The sequence below is a fragment of the Raphanus sativus genome, chromosome 2 (genome assembly GCF_000801105.2).
Source record: "Raphanus sativus cultivar WK10039 chromosome 2, ASM80110v3, whole genome shotgun sequence".
Lineage (NCBI taxonomy): Eukaryota > Viridiplantae > Streptophyta > Magnoliopsida > Brassicales > Brassicaceae > Raphanus > Raphanus sativus.
Window position 1 is genome coordinate 13624600 of NC_079512.1, and position 7754 is coordinate 13632353.

Consider the following 7754-nt stretch of genomic DNA (forward strand, 5'->3'; position numbering starts at 1 on the left):
CCCATTTAGGTGTTGGGAATTTCACACATTGATGATAAGTCGAGGCTACTGCTTTCATCTTGTGAATCCAGGGTCTTCCTAGGATCGCATGGAACGGGGAAGGTCTGTCGATGACTACTAAGTTGGTCATTTTCATTATTCCGCCAGCTATGATTGGGAGCTTGATAGTTCCCAATGATGTAGATGTTTCTCTGGAAAATCCTACGAGATTAGCTTTTTGGCCAATAATTTCGTAGTCGTCTATTTCCATCCCTTTCAGGGTGTTGTAGAGAATAAGGTCAACAGAGCTTCCTTTGTCTATCATAAGTTTAGGCACCTCGTATCTCTATAGAAGGAAATCTTAGTATTGGACTCGGGGTTGGGAGGCTTAGGTCCAGTGTTAGACACAGCCTTCCGTACGTGATTCTTAATAGAATTAACGGAGTCTTGACATATGTCGGATCCTCCAAGGATACAGTCCACCCTCGAGTTGGGGCTCGATTGAGTTGACGGTTTACTCAGGAGGGCCTCGATTTGTAGGCTCTTTTCCTGTGGGAATTTTCCAAGGATCATATCAACTCTCTTCTTGGGAGCTGGGGTGGCGAATTTGTCTCCTTCTCAGGTGACCTTTCGCGTTTCGGAGAGGTATCTCTGGGACCTCTTTTTTGATAGGGCTGTGGCTTTTTGAGGTCCACGCCTTTTATTTCTCCGGCTGCAAATTTGACTGCCAATTGTCGTAGGAGATCCCAAGACTCCTCAGTTGAATGTCCTTTCCGATCGTGATAGGAGCAATGTTTGCTTTCGTCGTAGCCTTTCAACCAGGGAGCTTTAGTTGTCGCGGCGACAAGTTTTTCCTCTTTGTCATCTTCGACTGCATAAGAATGCTCTCCTTGGGTCTGACTGTTTCGGAAGTTCTCCTTTTTATGAGGTCCTTTCCAATCCGAGGCTTCACCTTTCGGGTGATTCTGGGGTTTCTTGTGGAGTTTATCTAGTGCAGCTGTTTCCTCTTCCAAGGTAACATATCTAGAGGCTTTATGAAGAGCATCATCGATAGTTGGAGGAGGGTTGAGCGTCAGCTTCGACCAGAATTCTGATTTATATTAGAGACCTCTTCTAAGGGCCTCGATGGCAACTTGATCGTTGGGGTTTGAGAGCTTAGTTCTCACTGCTCTTAATTTTTCGATGTAGGCTCGTAGCGAGTCTCCCACTCCTTGTCTAACTTTCCAGAGGTCAGCCTCGGATGCTTGCTTTAGGATATGAGTCGACGACTGCTTCATGAAGGCATTACTTAACTGGTCGAAACTGTCTATCGAATTTGGCTCAAGACCAGAGAACCATTCAAGGGCTGTTCCGACCAGGTTTTCGGCGAATGTCCTGCAATAACCTGCCTCGCATTCTTCTTTCGTAAAGTGAGCCTTCACGATAGCTAACCGGAAGACTCTTAAGTAGGCCTTCGGGTCTGAGGTCCCGTCGTACTCGGGGATCCTAATTTTTCGGGTATCTCTTATGTAAGAGCCGGTAATTCTGTCAGTGAATGGAGTCCCACTGGTCTCCTCGATCAAGCTCTCGATCTCGGGAGCTGAGCTCGTTGCCTTGTGGACTTGAGCATCCAGCTTTTGGAGAGCTGCGTGAGTCCGCTCCATATATCTACGAATAGCCTCAGGTCCCTCTAGAGGAAGGACAGTCGGGTCATCGTTAGGTACCTGACGAACATGTACCTGGCGAACAGGTCCCTGATGGAATCGTGTTCGATCATTTTTCCAAGTGCTCGGTGGGCTGATTTGCTCACTGGCTATTGGGTTATTTTGACGAGTTAGGTTAGTGGGGCGAGCTGTAGGATCAGCATCCGTCCTTTGATGTTCGCCCGGATTCGTGTTTAGGTTTCTGGCCCGAAACACCGGAGCTGACGTTCTGCCCCCGGACGGGTCGGATACTCCTTCTCCTGACCTAAGAATAGGTGGTGGAGGAGGTAAGCGAGCGCTCTGACCAGTAACCTGATCGGGAATAGAGCTAGTCGATGCTATGTTGCTTCCCATAGCACTGGTGAGGGGTGGACTGAACACGGGAGCTGTCCTAGCATGAGGCGTTTGGAAAGCTGGTCCCTGTTCTCCCGATCCAGTGTTATCAAGGGAAAAGTCGAGACCTCCTCGAGGGAACGAGGGGTCAGTTATTCGATCTCGGAAGGTCACTCCCGAGCCATGACGTTGCGGTGGTTGGGTTGTTGCGGTTAGAAATCTAGTGACCTCTTCGAATTGTTGCTGCCGAGCGGCTAGCTGTTGCATTGTACGCTCACCTTCTTGAGCTTTTTCTACCAGCTGCATCATCATGCGACGGATCTCAGGGAGCTGAGCCTCTGTCTGGTTCGGAGCAGGTTGGTGCTGAGGGGTAACGAGGGCTGGGAGCCCTGGATCGATCCCACTGGAGGTTCTCGTGTTGGCTGCTCCAGCACTGTTCATCGAGATACTGTTCATCGAGATACTGTTCATCAAGATACAGTTCATCGAGATACTGTTCATCCGAGTACTGTTCATCGGGATACTGTTCATCGGGATACTGTTCATCGGGATACTGTTCATCGAGATACTATTCATCGAGATACTGTTCATCGAGATACTGTTCACCGAGATACTGTTCATCGAGATATTTTTCTTCCAGTACTGTTCATCCGAGTACTGCTCATCGGGATACTGTTCATCGGTTAGATGAATTTGTTGTCTGATCGACTGGATTCATCCTTAAGTTGGAGTAAGGGATTCCATTGTTTCTTCCCCACCGACGGCGCCAATTGTGAGGGATTAAACTCACCTCCTGATTTTTAGGTCAGGTTAAAGTTTATTTGGGAAGAAAGCGTGGGCTGAATCCCGTAAGAACTTTATAGGATGAAATAATGATTTTATTGATTCTTGATAAGAATTGTTTACAAGGAATGTTTTTGAGATTACAAAGAGATAATAGTGTTTAAGAGCTAATGTGTATGAATCGTAGAGAATGCGGATCCCTTGATTATTGTTTGATGTCTTCTTTAAATAGCCTCAGGCCCCCTTTGGTCGCTACCAACTGGTTCCCGAGATCTCCTCCGTGATTTGAGGGATTTGTAACAGCTCCCCTTTGACCGGGTCATGCGCCTATTTATTTGTCCACGAGCTACCTCTTTGACCGGGTCCTGCGCCTGTTTACTTGTCAACGAGCTGCCTCTTTTCCTTGACCTCTCTGATGAACATCTCCAGCTCACAGCCTCCGGATCTGACTTAGCTGTTTTTGAAGATTGAATTCATGATAAGCCTTTCGCGGCCCGTTATCATTTCTTATTGTCTATTACTAGCTAGGGGGTCATATTTGGGCCCAACATCCCCCACACCTAAATCACACAGTCTCTGTGTGAGTAAGAGAGAAGGAGATACCGAAAATATGATAAAGGAAATGGTATGTACAAAGAAGGATTGGAGTGATACCTCAAGTGGAGATTGGAGTATGGCAGTGGGTGTCTAGGGCTTTTGCAAGGAGCTGGCATGATTCATAGCGACTAGAGGAGACTGCTACGGGATGTCTACCATAAGGCTTGTGTGCTTCACCGCCTTTCTTCTCTCCTCTAGTGCTATACTCAACCTGGAAACCTCAATCACACTTATTAAACAACTTAAAATAAATAAAGAGCAAGAGTATATACAATGGATAAACATGGGACTTCCCCCCAAGTGAGCTTGTTTTAAGTCACTAGCTTGACTACCTTTTCCCTTGGCTAGTGAGAAGGAGGATCATTCCCACCTTCCAGAGTGATGGTGAGGACTTGAGAGAGAAGCTCTTGAAGCTTGATGGGATCATCTTGGAACTGTGGAGTGATGATGGCCTTTGCACTTGAGAATGGTGTAGACTTTCCCTTGCATTTGATCTTGTACTCAATAGCTCCATCCTTGAGCTTCATTGGGTGAAGAGTGAGAGTGTGTGGCATCATATCAAGAGGTGGAGGGTGAATTTCTTTCATCATCTTCTTCTTGTCATGAGTAGCCTTTGTGGCTCTACTCACCTCCTCCATTTTAGCACGTTCCAAGTGCTCAACACACATCTCTTTAGAGGACTCTCCATCAAAACCTTATTTTCTACTAACAACCACTTCATCCTTGATCTTCTCAATATAAGGTTCTCCACAAGTGATGGTTCCACAATACTCAACATTCCTCATTGGAGACTTAATTGGGTAGGAGACAGCTTTGTTGACATTTTGAAAGATCACCCTCTTGTTAGGAAAATCAATGCAAGCACCCACAGTAGCAAGGAAGGGTGTACCCAAGATCAATGGCACTCTCCTCTTAGTCATCATATCCAAAACAGTGAGGTCTATGGGAATGGTGCATGCTCCAATCTTCAGAGGAAAGTCCTTGATGAGACCTATTGGGGTTTGATACACTAAAATGAATCCTTGCTACTGCCAAGTTAACAGTTGCAATTGTAGTACTTGAGATTCAAATCCAGAGGACCAGTCTACACTCTAGTTCTATGAGTTCCGAAATCAAGCTAAGATGAAGATATGGTTTTGGTTGAAAGAGACGATAGTAAACAAGCAAAATAAAGCACGAGATTGATTCAATTAAACAAGAGCTAGCCTAGGGTATTTCATTGGGTGTTGAATTGGAGTCAAACAATTATTCAAGCGCGATGAAGTGCTTTCTAAAACTCGGATCACTCAGCTGGAACACTCCACTGTCGTGGCAGTGATCGCTTTGCAGATCGATCTCACCACATAATTGTCGTTGGGATGAGGATCGATTGCAAGCTTTAGAGAACAGGTCCGATCAGTTCACTTACCACCCTAATATCTACTTTCGCTGATTAGGGATACTAAGCTCATTCAATACATGTCAAGTTATCATCCTAAGCGGTTAGCTAGGCGATGAACTAGTGATCTAACATCAAGTGATCAGGTTAATGAAAGCAGTAAGAACAGTATGAATGAAGAACAATTATGGATCGCTTATCTATGTTTAGCTAATGTCTCAACACCCTAAAGACCCTAGGCGAGCAAGGTTACTACTCGATCATGATGCAAATAGACAAAGACATAAATCCTGAATAAAATTGCATAAGAACAAAGTATGAAACAATAGGGTTCAGATGATCTTCTCTATGAGAGGATGGATTTCTTCTCCCTTAGAAGTTGCAGATCGCAAATACTCAGTGTTTTCTTGTAAAAACTAGCGTAGAAAATAATAAAATGATAGATGGCGTTTTTATATGGAGGCGCCAATCAGAAGAAAAGAGATTAGGGAAACAGGGCTTTAATTCCCAAAATAGGAGTTTCATATTCGTCTGGAACAATCTCCGGATCACTCCGTCTGCTTGTTCCGCTTGAGAGAGAACAGTCTCGGGACTGTTCTCTTGAGTGTTCTCCGCAGGAATGCTCCAAAAGGACTTCTTTTCATCAGGCACCTTCTCTTCTTTCTTCTACTAACTCCAGACCTGTAAAAGGTCAAAAAGGACTAGACTGACACGAATTAGTGACTTGAAACAAATGAAAACATATATACAATGATGTGAAAAACATCATATATCAATTCTCCCAGACTTAGATCCTTGTTTGTCCCCGAACAAGACAAGTACAAAGAACAGGAGAAAGATTTGAAAGCGTGGGAACTCGCTTATTCTCAGCAACCATACTCTTACCACAAATCTCTGAACCATACAAGCTGTAGATTAGGACCACACACACTTACTGAGAACACCCTGGTCGCTGTTCGAAGATCGGCTCCTTACTCTACATCTCAACCTGAAAAGGCAACACTTTCGAGACAAAACTCCTTATGTTCAATTAAGATCAGCGTGAGCTTCTTGTCACAGGCTCTACTCAGAGAGAACGGGCTAGGTATAGAACATGCTAACTTTTATGGTGGAGTTCAAGAGTGTTTAGGGTTTACCAAGAGCGGGTGCAGGACATCGCACAAAATGGTCGTGAGAGGACGGCTCCATTGAGGTCCACAGTCCTTACTCATCTCTGCTAATCGGACAGCTCTCCGATAGATCGATCATAGGACTGCTCTGCGTGATTCAACTCCCCCTTCAGAACACTTCACTGAAACCACCATTACTTTCTCAACTTCCCCAGTGGCATGCATCATAGATTCTTCCCCTTCTCGTCACCAGTAAATCAAAGCAAAAACAAACAACTTTTTTTTATATATATACTGAAATACAAAATGCTGAGGTGACGAGCAAGGAGGTAACAAGTGATGTACATGATGCCACTGTGATGGTCATTCGGGTCTGTTCTAGTCACTTACTTCTTCGTTGTTCTCTTTCGTACCGGAACAAGCACTCCGGTTGTTCTCTTTCGTACCGGAACAAGCACCCTGGTTGTTCTGCCTGCTTCCACTGTGTGAGCATTGATGAGTAAGAACTGTGTCGATCCTTTCCTCTCCGACCTTTTTGCACATATCTGCACATAAGTACTAAAAAAGCAAATGCATGAGGGTGGAATAAAAGGTCGGGGTTCAAGGTGGAAACTAGCTAAAGATGAGCTAGCCACTCAGGAACAGCAAGAGGGATAGAATCGGATAAGAAGTCCTGAGTGTAGTTCTCATTCTACCCTGATCTAGTGCCCATGACAAGAAGAATTTAAAGTCCAGATTAGGTTCAGATCAAGTGGAGTTAAGTCTGCCCAGTGAACCTGATCGGTATAGAACTTCTGGAGTGTCAATGAGATAAGTTCAGGGTGTTTCAGGTCCATGTGTGGGTCTTTCTAACTGCTAAGGTCACTGAATAGAAGGTTAAAGCACGAGGTGGTTAAAGAGCATCACAAAATAAGGTCCTGATTCCCACAAATAGTTTTTGACTGACTCGATCCTAAAACTAACTCGATAAAAACATGAAAATGACACAAGGACTGACTCAAAAAGCACACAAGCGGAATATAGTACAATCGCTCCCCAGACTTAGTTCACACCATCCCTGGTTGTGAAAATAAATCAGAGGAAGCTGAAACACACCAAACAGAAGCAAATAACATGAAAAATAAAGAGTTCAGATGGATAAGACAAAGGGATAGAAATAGTCCTTTCGGACTCAGTCTGAATCGCCGCTACCGGAGTGACCAGCTGTCCTCCTGTTCCTCGGCAGTCTCTCTGCTCCAGTCGATGTTCCCGCTTGTTCCTTGCCTGGGCGCCTTGTTCTCTGCGGCGTACGCTCCTCCTGGGCTCCAATGCAGCCGCCTGTGATCGCCCTGAGTATCCTCTTCATGAGGCTGTTGTTCTTCTTCTGGGACTCAACCATCTAGCGTCTGTAGGCGTGATCATCAGTCACATCGGTGAAGTCCTCCAAGTCATACTCACCATCAGCCGGTGGAGTCACATGCTCCACATCATCCATGTCTTCATCATCGTGCTGAACCGGCGCCTTCGGATCATCGCAGAGGTGCTCTCATCGAGTGAGAACACAATGTTCTCCAGGGATAAGAAGTCTGTGAACCCAGGCATAGGGAGCTTGCAGTACAGAGGGTTCCCTTCTTTATCCTGGAACTTGTAGGTGGTCTCGTCGTGCAGGATGTGGCATGCGATCAGGTAAGGAGTATCGATGTACTCCATCTCAGAGACGACCGTGTAAGAGCTGAGGTTGATGTTGAAGCGCTGGAACAAGGGTGTGAGCAGACTGCCGCAACGATCCTTCTTATCATCAGTCTGAATCAGTGTGTCTCTGCGGTCAGCGAACATGGAGATGAGATGAAACCCCGGGTTGGTCTTGACCTCCTGGATCAGGGTGATGTTCTCTCTGCGCATCTCGTCCTCAAG